This window comes from Lepidochelys kempii, chromosome 6 (assembly GCF_965140285.1).
Source record: "Lepidochelys kempii isolate rLepKem1 chromosome 6, rLepKem1.hap1, whole genome shotgun sequence".
Lineage (NCBI taxonomy): Eukaryota > Metazoa > Chordata > Testudines > Cheloniidae > Lepidochelys > Lepidochelys kempii.
The window spans coordinates 22,344,467-22,359,840 of record NC_136385.1 but is presented as its reverse complement, the minus strand read 5'-3'; positions in this window follow the sequence as shown (position 1 = coordinate 22,359,840).

The following is a 15,374-nucleotide window of genomic DNA, read 5'->3' as shown; positions in this document are numbered from 1 at the left end:
TGAGATTCTTATTTCTCTACTTTGTTCTGAATGTTATGTTTGATGCAAGTGATGAAGGGACACTAAAGGTGGTTTGACCTACAACTTCAACCTACCTTTTAACTGCTTTAAGGCCAATCTGCCTTCAGAACTGGTACACTACTAATGGCTTTCCTTGATTTTTTTCAATAGAAATATATCAACTTAGGCACACAATAAACCAGTGGCAGCAGAGAACATCCATGAAGAGCAAAGTGTGAAGCAAAGACTTAAGGCTTACAATGAGTCCTGTGGAAAATAACTTGTTAGTACCCATTTGATAGTCTAGGTTTCACTTTTTGATATTTTTTTCATAGAATCATGGGACTGGAAGGGACCTCAAGAGATCATCTAGTCTAATCCCCTGCACTCATGGCAGGACAAAGTATTATTCTAGACCATCCCTGGCAGGTGTTTGTCTAACCTACTCTTACTTGCCAATGATGAAGATTCCACAACCTCCCTAGGCAATTTATTTTTAATCCCAAAGTGAAAAAATAAATTGCCTGAGTGGGGAATGCAACTTCCTGCGCTGTTGAACCCTCGCTCAAGAGTGCACTCAAAACCCTGCTGATACAAACAGCAAGGGCTGGAGTGGGGGAAAGGAAGATAAACACAAGAGACAACCAAAGGAGCTTCAGACCATGCAGCCCAAATACAGAGTGGCCTTTACACAGAGAGGGAATCCCAGATAAATCTATTTTCCCCCCTTAGTGTTTTCCTGACTAAACACCTTGGCTCCACACTAATGCTCATGAACATAACTGTTCAATGGTGGCTTCCAGAGATAGTTGAACGGCAGGAAGTGTTCGTGACCTATGGTGCTTACAATCTCCCTTCACAAGGAGAAGCCACAGCTGGCCAGAAGGCTCACAACCAAGGAAGGGACTAACTAAGCTCAGCACCATGAAGACTTGTTACAAAACCCTGTCTGTAATTTTGCAACCGAAACATGCTTTCTGCCACCCCCATGCCTCAGGGAGGGTGGCAGTAGCAGCATGAGGCCACACAATGGTGCAAATTGCACCCCCTGTGATAGCAAAGGGGAATCCAGTGCCACTTCAGTGGAAGTTTAGCCTACACAAGCAAGGGCCGAATCTGGGGCAAGGATGTTCCAGGACAGGCTGCATGTGTGGTGACTAACCTTCAGGATGTCTTCCTTAAGACTAGTCAGTTCTTGGTTTTAATAGGGGCCAAATCCTCTAAAATGGAGGCAATCTCATGCTCACACTCTGGGTCCCCACCCTTTGCATGTGCATGGCCTGCTTTGGAAGGGGCAAAGTAGACCTGGGCTGTGGGGCTGCATGCAGCACAAACTCTAGTTACAGGAGGGTGCTTGAGACAGATCTGGTTGAAGACGCATTCAGTTTAAGCGAGGGAGAAGTGTTGAGCCTAGAGCAGGGTTTTGAGAGTGCATGGTTTGGACAGAGGAAAGGTCCCAGACTCGGTTTAGATAGTGGGAGGAGATAGCCAGATACCATATGGGGCACTGTGGAAGTGGTAACTATAGGGGCCAGTAGTTTTGAGGGTGCAGGTTGTGCAGTTGCTTGGGTGAATTTAAAGCAGACCTTAGCTTGACCTCTAGAGCTTGCTTTTGTAATTGTACCACAAACAAATTGTGGATGCAAATAGTCATCCACGTTGCATCTTATTTTCAGAAGCAAATAGTCAATCCAGTAAACTCACATTAGGACGTCCTGGTCTATAGTCAAAGTAACTGGACTTGTTTGCAAGTTACTTCGGAGATTTTATTTTATTTTTTTTAAACTCTAAGCAGACACACACCCTCAGGTGGCGTAAACCCATTCTGTATGACTCCTATGAGTTAACCACTAGGTGTCACTATTTCACCTTGCCCCTGCCGGTCTTATTACAATGGTAACTTGACTCCCAAAGCGCTATTACTGGCATGCTTGAGGGTATGTCTACACTATGAAATTAGGTCGAATTTATAGAAGTTGGTTTTTTATAAATCAGTTTTATATATTAGAGTGTGTGTGTCCCCACAGAAAATGCTCTAAGCGCATTAACTCGGCGGAGTGCTTCCACAGTACCGAGGCTAGAGTCGACTTCCGGAGCATTGCACTGTGGGTAGCTATCCCACAGTTCCTGCAGTCTCCGCTGCCCATTGGAATTCTGGGTTGAGATCCCAATGCCTGATGGGGCTAAAACATTGTCACAGGTGGTTCTGGGTACATATCGTCAGGTCCCCGTTCCCTCCCTCTGTGAAAGCAACGACAGACAATCATTTTGCGCCTTTTTTTCCTGAGTTACCTGTGCAGATGCCATACCATGGCAAGCATGGAGCCCACTCAGCTCACTGTCACCGTATGTCTCCTGGGTGCTGGCAGACATGGTACTGCATTGCTACACAGCAGCAGCAACCCATTGCCTTGTGGCAGCAGACGGTGCAATAGGACTGGTAGCCGTCATCGTCATGTCCAAGGTGCTCCTGGTCACCTGTGTGAGGTCAATCTGGAGCGCCTGGGCAGACATGGGCGCAGGGACTAAATTGGAGTAACTTGATCAAGTCCTTCTCTTTAGTCCTGCAGTCAGTCCTATTGAACCATCTTATGGTGAGCAGGCAGGTGATATGGATTGCTAGCAGTCCTATTGCATCATCTTCTGCCGGGCAGGCAAGAGATAAGGATGGCTAGCAGTCCTATTGTACCATCTCCTGCCAGCCATGAGATGTGGTTGGCATGCAGTCCTTCTCCACTGTCTGCTGCCAGCCAAAGATGTAAAAGATAGTGTATCAAAGCAAGAAATAGACCAGATTTGTTTTGTACTCATTTGCAAACCTCCCCCTCCCCCCCGTCTAGGGGACTCATTCCTCTAGGTCACACTGCAGTCACTCCCAGAGAAGGTGCAGCAAGGTAAATCTAGCTATGTATCAATCAGAGGCCAGAGTAACCTCCTTGTTCCAATAAGAACAATAACTTAGGTGCACCATTTCTTATTGGAACCCTCCGTGAAGTTCTGCCTGAAATACTCCTTGATGTAAAGCCACCCCCTTTGTCGATTTTTAGCTTCCTGTAAGCCAACCCTGTAAGCTGTGTCGTCGAACCTCCCTGCTTCAGAGCAACGGCAAACATTCATGCATCTGAGTTGAGAGTGCTGTCCAGAGCAGTTACAATGAAGCACTCTGGGATAGCTCCCAGAGGCCAATACAGTTGAATTGTGTCCACAGTACCCCAAATTCAACCCGGCAAGGCCGATTTAAGTGCTAATCCATTTGTCAGGGGTGGAGTAAGGAAATGGATTTTAAGAGCCCTTTAAGTCAAAATAAAGGGCTTCATCATGTGGACAGGTGCAGGTTTACATTGATTTAACGCTGCAAAATACGACCTAATGTCCTAGTGTAGACCAGGGCTGAGTGAATGTAATTCACTTCATTAGTGAGCACATAATGCTGCTGATTTTTTGTATCACAGCTCTGAGAGCACTAAACCAGTCCTATTTCTGTAACATATACTCCTGCCCTTTATTTATTTTCTTAGTTCACAACATGGGGGCAGGGGACTTGACCAAAATTCTCTTTGCTTAGGAAGTATCTCCCTCCCCCAGTCCCAATTGCAGTGGGCAATGGGGGGGTGGGAGGCAGTTTCTCAGCAGCAAAATCAGGTGGAAGGGGATATTTTACAGTAGAATCTCAGTCAACCACCCATCTCATTTGGAACTGTAAGTACACGGGCAGCAGCAGAGACCAAAAAAGAGGCAAATACAGTACTGTGTTGAACATAAACTATGAAAAAAGATAAAAGAAAGCCACATTCTTCTTCTGCATAATAAAATTTCAAAGCTGTATTAAGTCAATGTTCAGTTGTAAGCTTTTGAAAGAACAACCATCATGTTTTGTTCAGGTTTCAGAGTAGCAGCCGTGTTAGTCTGTATCCGCAAAAAGAAAAGGAGTACTTGTGGCACCTTAGAGACTAACCAATTTATTTGAGCACAAGCTTTCGTGAGCTCCAGCTAATGTTTATGCTCAAATAAATCGGTTAGTCTCTAAGGTGCCACAAGTCCTCCCTATGTTTTTGTTCAGTTATGAACATATCAGAGTTATGAACAACCTCTGTTCCCAAGGTGTTTGTAACTCTGAGGTTCTATTATAGTAGGCCCCTCAACTCCCAGCAGAGCCCTTTCCTGAGTTAAGGGTACCAACGCCGGTGCTCGTTCAGGCGGGGCTTGCAGCTGCTGGATACTTGCGCACTGGGAGAGCAGCAGCTGAAGCCATGTTTCCTGTCCACCTCCCACCTTGAAGCTGAACCTCTGTTTCTTTTCTGCCGTCACAGCTGTATCGTCGCCCTTGCTCTCAACAAAGCCCAGCGGGCGCTGTATGGTCTGTGAGCAGCCCAGCCTCTGGGAGCATGTGAGTTTGTGCTCAGTGGTGCAGAGTAACCTAACTGCACAGACACCTTCTCTTTCCTCTGCTGCAGCCAATAATGATGGATATGAGTCGCTCCAGGCCGGGCTCAGGGCTGCAGCAACCTCACTGCTGCTCCATAGGTTCATCTTAAAGGGCAACTAAAATGCTCTAAGGGCTAAAGTGTGGTTCAGAGTGTGCACTCAGGTAGGGGAATAAGAAAGCCCCTTATACCTCTGCACAGGCTCCCCTGACCTGGAGTCTAGAGGTTTAAGGGGTGCTGTGTGCTCATTTATACCCTTCCAGGGCAGGTGGGAATTGAGTGGCATTTTAACTTTAGAGCCCCAAAGCACCAGGTAGGAGGAGTGGGAGGGGGTAACATTTTGGCTTCTATTGGCCAGAAATAAAACTAGCTAGGGGTGGGAGTTGTCTTCCCTGAGCCACTGTTCCTTCCCTGGTATGGTCCTAGGTCAGTAGAGCTTGACACAAATTTGTGGAGGCACAAATCTAGCCCTATACATATACATAACCATTTCAGCTGTCCTATAATTAACAGGTCATGTGAGTAAAAAAAGGGAATAATCAGCTCTTCCTCTGTTTCTGTGCCAACACCTGAACTCAGAGTTCTGCATTTCTTGTGCAAGAGCTGATGACATGGCTAGTGCAACAAGCAGAGGAGAGGTTACATGTATCAATGATTCACTTGCTCACTATCTCTTTCCTCTCTCCTGCCCCCAATCTTCCACCAAAAAAACCTAGGAACCAAAGACAAGTCACTGCTGAAGCAGTCAGCTGGAGAGCAGATATATAATGTAGCAACTATAAATTGAATGTAACAAGCTGCTGTAGGGATCATTCAACAGGGAATGAACTAGAGACACCCCCCCATCTTGATCTAAACAGCATGTGGCTCAACTGTTTGAGCTAAAGGCCCAGATTGTCAAAAGTATTTAGGCTCAGCACTAATGGAAGTTAAGAGCCTAAATACTTTTGAGGATCTGGGCCTAAGTCCATTAGGCAGGTAGCAATCACTAAATTAAACCTCTTATGCGGACAAGTTATTAAAGGGGAACAAAGCCCCTCCCTCTTTTCTTTACACAATGCACAGTCAACCTGTGGAACTCTTTGCCAGAGGATGTTGTGAAGACCAAGACTATAACAGGATTCAAAAAAAAGAACTAGATAAACTCATGGAGAATAGGATCATCAATGGCTATTAGCCAGGATGGGGAAGGATGGTGTCCCTAGCCTCTGTTTGGCAGAAGCTGGGAATTGGCAACAGGAAATGGATCACTTTATGGTTCCTGTTCTGTTCATTCCCTCTGAAGCACCTGGCATTGGCCACTGTCGGAAGACAGGATACTGGGCTAGACGGACCATTGGTCTGACCCAGTATGGCCGTTTTTACGTGTTTGTTTCACGCAATGTGGGTTACCGGTATTTACCACATACTGGTATCAGAGACTTCACAGCTATTTCCTATTAACAGTACAGAGAAAACAGCTGAATCATAGATACGACTGTTTTGTAACTTGGCAAATGTTGACTTTTTACTGGCAACCACTGTATTTCACATAACATGGGTCCACTGGACCAAAATTACACAGATAAAAGCCACTAGAATTTTAGTTAAAGATGGACAATTTAAAACAGATCCAAATTTTGCATGGCACCTGGCAGATCAAGTCCAACACAGATGAAGTCTCATGTATTTGCTTTTCACATGTCACATTATGCAAAAACCTGAAAGCACCAACTACTGAGAAGGCACAGACAACATCTAATGCTTCCAAATCAGTAGGCTCTTGGCATCTTTCTATTGGACCAATCCAACAGCTTAGAGATTGGCAGAGTGGTTTATTATCACTCAAGCGTTAGAGCGCTAGCCTTTTGCTGGTTTATGTTTTAGAATTCAGTAACAGCAATGTATTTTAAAGGGTGTGTTAAGTCTGTGTGTTTCTGGTAATACCATAGGATCTTCTTTTTATAACAAACTTCATTTTTCAACCATCTCAGCTAATAAACTCAACCACAGAGGTCATAATGTTGCAACAAGATCTCCAGAAGCAGTTAAGGGAACACTCTAGAGATCACAAGTAGGTTTATGCCCCACGAGGCAGTCGGTGTGCCCTGAGACGCTCACTTATTATGCCAGTCACTCCAGTTACCTGCCCTTGTTTCTATTTGTCTGGCTTGTCTGCTTAATCTCATCACATGCTTAGATTATGAGCTTTTGGGGCAGAGCCCATCTTTTTATGCCATGTACCGTGCCTAGCACAATAAGGCCCTGACTGCGACAGATATGGCAATTTCCAGCAGTATCTTTGGGAGAGCTGACTGTGTTACATTGAAGTATCATTGTGGGCCAGGGATTGTATGTAATTCCAGGGGGGAGGTTGACCACAGCGCCTGCAGGAACTAAGAACAGGTGGGGAGCGATTAGGCAGTTTCACTCAGATTGTAACACCTCCATAGAGATGCTGCCATCTGCAGAGGCTCACACCTACTGTTTCAGACTGGATTCTCCAGGGACCAACAGATGAAGAAAATACTTTTGGATAAATAGCCTGAGTTTAAACTGACTCAGGACTTTTTTCTGATCCAGCAAATGGACAGGCCTTCTGTCCAAGGGAGGACTACAATCCATAAGGAAGAGTTGAAAAGATTGACACCGACCACAGCACTAGGCTGGGGTTTAGGTGATCTCTGGTAAGCTCTTTTAGCTTTTGTGTAGGGGTTTTTTAATATATATGTTTTCTCTGTAATGCTTTCATCTTAAGAATAAATGTGCTTGCGTAGAAAGGACTGTGTGGTAACTTACAACAGCTGGCAAATATGCTGTTCAAAAGCAAGCCTCTGAAGAGAAAGCAGAATGCAGACACGGGCCTGTTTAGGCAGTCTGGCTTGCTGGGTATATCACAGTGTAGGCAGGGAATTGTGCAGCCTAGAAAAAACCCTGGTCAGGAGGGAGATAGATGCAGGTCTCTGCTCAAGAGAGGTGAGGGCCGAGGAGCTGAGAGCCTAAAGTGGGTACACTGAAGGGACCACAAAGGGGGAAATAGAGGTGCAGCTGCCCTGAACGATAAGTTCTACACAAGACAAGCAACGATAACAACATTCCATAAGCTTAACAACAGCACGTGCCTTTGTGTTTGCTCCCTAGCCTTTGGGATTGCAAATCCAGATTCTAACCCTGTTGCTGGCCCCAATCGCTACACTGGGCTGAGAAAAAAACTCTGGATGGCAACTGGGGGCCAATGGCTATTTTTAAAGACTAGATTTCACAGTAGCTCAGTGCTTCTCCTGTCCGCCTGTCGGGTACTTCAATACTTTGTACTGAGAGCTGGTCACCCCTTTCCCATCAAAAGTATTTTGAAGGGAAAGGACATTTTTCCAGAATGAAAACTTTCGTGGAATTTTTTTATTTTTTTACTTGTTTTGTTTTTTCATTAAAAAAAAAAAAATTCAGTCCCCCAGTTACCACTTTCTCTCCATTCTCCCTTCATCTCCACCTCCATTTTTCTTCTTCACTCCCTGGTGAAACAGGAAAAGGGCAAAACAACCACCCAATGCTTTTGGACGGGTGTGGGGAGAGGATCTGTATGAGAAATTACCTGCAAAACCCCAAAACCATTGACGTATCTTGAGCTGCTGTATTTACGCCTCTTTTTGGTCATGCTTGTGAGTGGTGTGATGTAAATGCTTAGCACTTTGTCTCAGTCTCACCACCTCATTGTTCTACCCCCTTGCTGCGTCTACTCATTTGGCATCGGTTTGCCTCTGTCCTGTCACACACTGTCATCACTTTGCAGCAGCTCCTGCCAACAGGAACAACCTCCCTCCTAGGCTGTGCTGCCTTATCAACGCCCCACCTATTGTTCCAGTCTTATCTAAAGAGATCTCTTTGTTCCCTTACCTACCCCACTCTCTCTGCTGCTGTTCTTCTCTGGAGCTGTAGTATTTAATTCTGTCGAGCAGAGCACAATAGAGTTTGTAGGAGAGATGCAGTACTAAAGGACATTGAGATGCACGCTGGGATGGGGGCAGGGCCGGTGCAAGGATATTTTGTGCCGTAGGCGAAATTTCCACCTTGCATCCCCTCACCTCCCCCTGGAGCATTGCTTATTATAAACTTTCAAAAATGAATACTGCATAATGATTAAGAGATCAAGATGACTTTTCCTTAAATTTAAGCAATGTTGATTGTAATCAGAAATACACCCTTTTTAGTCACGTATACTTCCGTCTTTCATATCAAAATCTACTACATTTTATTCTACCTGTCCCACTCAACCCCCGTTACCCTGTCTCCCTTCCAGCAATAGTGTAAAAAAAAAATTGGTGGGCACCGCTTTTTGGCACCCCCCAAATCTTGGCACCCTAGGCGGCCTCCTAGTTCGCCTACTAGTTACACCAGCCCTGGATGGGGGTGACTTACAAGGTTGAGCCTCTCAAAGTTCCAGACCCTCGAGCCCTGTAGGGGAGCTGTGCCACTCCACTGCCCTAAATCCTGCTTCATCCGCCAGAGGAGAATCCCCCCAGCTGGAAGAAGGCGAAGGGAGAAACCTATCAGGCAACATAGACCGCACAGTAGCAGTGGATCAGCCCCCTTCTGTGTAGGTGGCACAGAGTTCATGGCTGGAGGAAAGGGAGGCCAGCTGATCCTGCACCTCAGCAGCCCACAGCTAGCATAGTCACAGGCAACTGAGACAAGTTAGACTTCAGGGATCAGGGAAAAGGTTGCTCATGCCTTCCCATAACACTGCAAGAAAGGGTTCGTCAACATTAGTTTATTCTTTCCTTATTTGTTCGTCTCTCAGTTAACACCTGGTCACCACAGCTGGTAACTATAAAACACTCCTATCTATTTTTTCCCCTAAGATCCCAGCCAAGCTATTCAGAGCTGAGCACACAGTGTAAACAGCCTCCCAGGATTCCTTCAGTCCCTTGTTACAGGGCCAGTCCTTCACGTGCACAGGGCAGAGGATGGGTTTGTCTGGAGGTATTGCAGGTGTTTGGGACTCAGCTGCCGTTCCCCGCTCTTTGCTGCTTTAGCTTGTAACTTTCCCATCGTTCTAACAATGATCTGGCAGAATGCGTGGCTATTGTGTGTATGGAACATAATGAGCCAAAGAGGGGGTTTATCTGATGTGATACCGCAGAAATTAACATGCCCAGAGATTAAAGGTGGAATAATTTGGGTGGGGGAGGGGAATATCCTCGAGGAGAAAGTTGTGCCGACTTTTAGAGTTGCCAACAATCTGGTATTGGAACAGCAGTGTTTGGATCTGGTATACTCTCCGGCCCTCATGTTCTTCCATTCTTAATTTTAATGGACAGGGTTCTCCCTGCCCTAGAGTCAATGGGTGCATCAGCTTCCACTACAAACATATCAGCCTTGTAGTCAGTATATAGCCATGCAGTAATGATAGTTATATAGTAAGTAAAGAATAAAGGAACAAGGAACTGACAGCACAACAGCAAGAGACCCATAGGCCTAGACTTATCAGAATAACTGAAGCAGATAGCATAAGGCCTATTATCTGAGTAGGAGTAATTGCTCAATAAATTAGCATAAGTAAGTAAACTAACAATGACCTTAAGTCACAAGATGGCACAAGGCTTTATTTATTGTGCTGTAATAATCACAAGTGTTGCAAATGGCTGATAGATAACCACAAGATGCTAGTTTATAGTAACTTGGGATATTTTAGTTCGGACATCAGCAGACATCTGACCACAAGGATGCCATGGTAAGTAATTGATGTGTACGCTAATGAGCTTGAGGTAAAAGGATTGATAACTTGTGGGGGAAGGGCACCTCACCATTATTAGGGTGAGGAACTACAAATAAGGAAAAGGGGCTGAAACCTCCCCTGAATATGCATTAGACATAGCAGTGTCAATATAACACATTATAGAAGTTGTATCCCAGCCTGTATGCCTTGAGAGACATCGCTCTTGGGAGCTGTCAGGCTGGTGACTGATGGTGATGCTGGGGAGGGGGCAGATGATAGCTAACACTTGACCTTGTTTTGGAAGGGATGGTGTAAGTATATGGATGCTCAGCTGATTCTGTATCGTCTCTACATGCCTTGTGGAGTTAGAGCGTTTGTGACTTTGCTAACTGTATTAATGAAACGATTAGAAACGAAGTGTGAGTGTGGACAAGAACCGACCAAATTATAGTGTGTTAATTGGGGAAACCAAATTTATAACCTGATCAATAACTAATCAATAGATCAGGCAACAGCCTGCAGGATAAAGTCAGGGTTGGAAGTGCGCTGGTAGAGCACTTTGGCAGTTTTTCCAAATCTTTGCTCCCCACGTGTGAACAGAGGAGAAAAGTGGAACGGAGCAGGTCTCTGCAGTGCCCAGCCACCACTGCACAGATTGTTATCAGTTTCACTTCCCTGTGCTGATCATATATGGAGCTTAGTCTGTGGCCTTGTCCAGACTAGAAAGTTAACTTTCCCAGCATAGTTAAAGTGGTACAACTCCTCCTTTTCCCCTCCTGGGTGGATGCAGTTATACTGATGTAAATGGTCTTATACCAGTAGAGCTCATTCCCCTGACCTCCATGGGAATAGCTGTACAGTTTTCTAGTGGAGACAAGGCCTTAAGCTCAGCTCCACATAGGAGTTTATTTAACTATTTAAATATATATCACATCCCTAACTGAAATAGTTATACCAGTACGACAACTGTGTACAGAGCAGGCCTCGCTGGAGTCTGGGAAGGGGATCATGACAGCAGGAAGGAGGGCAGAATGTCAAATTTAGGAGTGAGGGGGAATTCTGGGGTGGCTGGGCTGTCACCACTTCTTTTTCCCCTGGCTACATCGGCCAGTTGATCTTGTGTAGATTCAAGGTGGGTGGGAGGAACAAGACTGATGCTTGGCCTTGGTCTACACTTAAAACTTGGGTTGATACAGCTACATCAGGCAGGGATTTGAAAAACCACAACCCATATGTGACAAAGCTATGCCAGCCGAACCCCTGGGTCCGACAAAGCTAGGTCGAGTGAAGACTGCTTCCATTCGGGGAGGTGGTGGTCCTACACTGATGGAAAAATCCCTTCCCTTGGTGTAGGCAGTTTCTACACTGTGGGATTATGCAGACATAACTATACCAGTATAGTTTCCATAGTGTAGACACAGCCTTAGTGAGAAAATCTCAGTTACTTCAGGAAGTTCCAACATGTGCACAAGCAGGCATGCATGTATGTACACGATGGAAAGAGTTTTCACTACTTATGGGCAGAACTGAAAGGGGAGGCCAAATTATGGATCTCATGGTGACATGTACTTGCCTCTGGCACTTTCCATCAAAAGCATTGGCCCCTTCCAGACAAGGACTATTATATGAATGAATCCAGTGGTCCTGGCACAAGTCTTGGCTGCAGTAACATGCAGGATACACATGATCAGTCCAGCTATTCAATAAGTGGGAGATGGGGGACTCTTACAGCTTCTCTAATGTCTGATGCCAACTGGCAGATGCAGCCAGTGTTGGACCAGGCACTGGGGCTGCTTCAAGACGGGGAGGAAAATGTAATCTCTGCAGAGAAGGACTTCCAGCTGAAACAGGCTCAACACAGCCTCTTCTGGCCAAGGAAGAGGCTCCCTTTTGGCTCACCTAAGAGAGCAGCTGCCTACAGCCTACGAGGATCACAAGGCATGGCCAGGGTTCTGCGCAGAACGCAAACAGCAAGTCCAACGAGCACTTGGGGGACTCCACAAACTGTGCCAACTAGACAAGCCAACTCAGCCAAACTGACCCATTACAAATAGCCTGTGTAATAGAAAACCAAATGGCTGCAGGTTGTGCATCCACTATCCCAAGTGACTGATGCAAATGATCTAGAAATATCTCTTTATATCAGCCATTTTCCTAAATCACTGGTAAATGTCACATCCAAACTGCATGACACACTGGGACTCAGAAAATGGCTTTAGAACTCTGCACATAACTGGGGCATTCTGATCATCTCTCAGGAGTGTCAGACCCATAGTGACACTGCTCTGATTGTTTCATTAAATCTTACGTATTCATTTTCCTGTGTTCCACAGCTGCAATAAGACACTCAGTTCAGTGCCCTGATTACACTTCACAGGTGATCAAAGCCCCCCTCTGCCTTTGAGCTCAGAACCATTCCCTGTGACATGCTGTCACTGTCTAGAAAAAAACGCTGCCTGCCGTGACTTAGAACTGTTGCTTAATTAATTAAGCTCCCAATTTCGAAGTAAGGGCAAGTCCACGAAATTAAGTTGACCTAAGTTACATTGAGGTACAGCCACCGCAGTAATTAAATAGTTTTTGCATGTTCACACTATGCTCCCTGTGCTGGTGACGCATGTCCTCACCAGGAGCGCTTGCACTGATTTAGCTGCCAGTGTGGGGCACTGTGGGATGGTTTCTGAAAGGCAACAACAGTCAATGTAAGCAACGCAGCATCTACACTGACAGAAGTCGACGTAGTTAGGTCAACGCAAATTGCTATGCCTCTCGCAGGGGTGGAGTTATTAAGTTGGTGGAGGGGGTGTTACATCAGTGGGAGCTACATTTTAGTGTAGACGCTTACGGAGCTAGGTCGACATAAGCTGTCTGACATTGACCTAACTTTTTAATGTAGTCCAGGGCTACGAGACAGCAATTTTCTTACTAAGGGTGTTAACTGTAAATTCTGGCTGCACTTGGGGGTAATTAGAATATAAAGCACTGAAGATTTTTCTTCTGAGCACTCCCCACAAAGAAAGAGGAGGCAGTCCTAGTCATGCGTTATTCAGTCATGGAACTGCTATGTACGGCAAAGCAGACTCCCCTGGAACCTATTCTTACGTCCACACTGTGCTCTACAAAACTAAAGCCAAGTTAGACATGCCACAAGCAAGCTTGTTTTGGGGCTGCAGCTTCTAAATACGGTGTCATAAGCAAACCCCCACATGAAGCATGGCAGCAAGCTGGATCACAGGTAGATATGTTCTCAAATAATGGCTACATGAGCTACAACAACAATACAATCACCAATACGGGGATGGATTCAGCTTGCAAATGCAGTAGGGGCTACAGTAGGCCCTGAGGTTAGAAAGCTTGGCAACATAAAGGGGGTCATGATTTCCTCTTGGCCAGGAGTTTAGCAGAGCCCTGAGCCATGTTGATTGGAGAGGGGTTCTCTCAGAGAAATGAACCGACATTTTAGGAGCTCAGGAGGGACCAGGAGCACAAATGCATGAGGGAAGGGGGAAAAATTAGAGGGAAACTTACCCCGATCCACCACCAGGGTTCTGCCCACGTAAGCTTGCAGTAACTTAACACTGCCCACTTCTAGAAAGGAAAACCTGAAGGAGAGTAGTTCCCACAATTCCCATCTGGCATTACGGCCCCTTGGGGCTGGTAGCTTACAGCAGCCCTGAGGCCACTCCAGCTTCTGCCAGGGGCCTGAACTGGCCATCAGCAACCGCAGGGAAGCATGAAGATGGCTCGGAAGCAACTGATGATCTAGCCCTAGGTGTTCAACTCAGGTGAGTGAGAAAAATCAGGTGTGCTAGCAAGTGCACAAGGGCCTTCCTAGTTACTGTCTGCTTTATGGCGGACTCAGTCCCTTGCTCGTCCGGAACGCTTTCCCTGGCAGAGATTGCTCTTGCCTTGGCAGAATTAAAATGTTCTTTTGTCCAAGTGCAGCATTGCCGGGAACGCCTGTTTCCAGAGAAAATGCTCCTTTAATGCAGAGCAAAAGTAAAGCTTGTATTCCTTGCTCTCTCTCCTCTCAGTCCTGTCACCGCCCTGGGGCAGAGAGAGGTGGGGAGTTTTCTTTTTCCCAGCTTCACCATTTATTTCCCCCGGAGCTCAAGGGAGCAGCAGGTGCTCATTTGACTCCCACCATCAGTCTGAAAGGCAATCCCTCTTTCCTTGCACCCTGGCGAATGCTGCGCATTTCCCTCGGCCAATTTGCAGAGGTGCTAGCACCACTAGACGGATTCTTAGTGTCCACCAGCTCCCGCCTTGACACTTAATGACAGATTTTCAGAAGAGTTTAGCACATGCAGAGCCCTGGAAAAGTCTGGTCACCTCTTCAAACACTTAAGTAGGAGCTGTGCTCTTCCAAACCTCCAGCCCTGTGTGTTTTGCCTGAGCTAATTAAAAGGAGATCTGTCTATATTTTCATTTGTACAACCCGTTCTGAATTGGCTGCATGAGTATTAGATGTTTTCTTTTCTTGCTGAACGAGGCAGGAACTTGTTTTTCTGGTACAGGATGCCAATCCCTCATTGTACTGGAAGTTCTGCAGACAGCGCGCACACGGGCTCACAGAGGGACCCTGAGAAGCTGTTTTCCAGCAGCCCATGTGAAGGTAGGATTTTTGTTTTAAGCAAGCCACCAATAAGGTTGGGGAGGGGGAAATTTAGGAACAGAAACACTTCTTTTTGAGAATCAAGTAACATCTGCAGCTTGTGGGTGCCTGTACCGCTATAAACATGCTGTTTCCTGCAGGCTGTCCATCCCTTCTTAGTGCTACCTGCCACAAGACTGCACTCTTCTGGATGTAACCTTATTTTAGGATGGGTAGAGGAATGGGAAGAAGAGAAAGAGGCTGAGATTAGTGTTTTTCTTTCCGCTGACAGCACGTGCATGTGGGATCTTTTTGGTGTTGTACAATTTGTTATTATTCAAGAGATCATCTGCCAATGTACATAAGCAAAAGAGAGGCAGCGTGATCTAGTGGTGAGGGACTGGGTGGAGACTCATGAGACCTGGGTTCTAGTCGCAGCTCTGTCACCGAGCTGCTGTGTAACCTTGAGCAAGTCACCTCACTTCCCTCACCTATGCTTTTTCCTGCCTGTTTAAATTATTAAGCTCTTTGGGACAAGGAGTCTCTCTCATTATGTGTCTGTACAGTGCCTAGCACAAGGGTGGGGTGGGGCATAATCACAACTGAGACCTCTAATATAATGTAAAGAACAGGAGCAACAATGAGAAAGGGACACAATTTT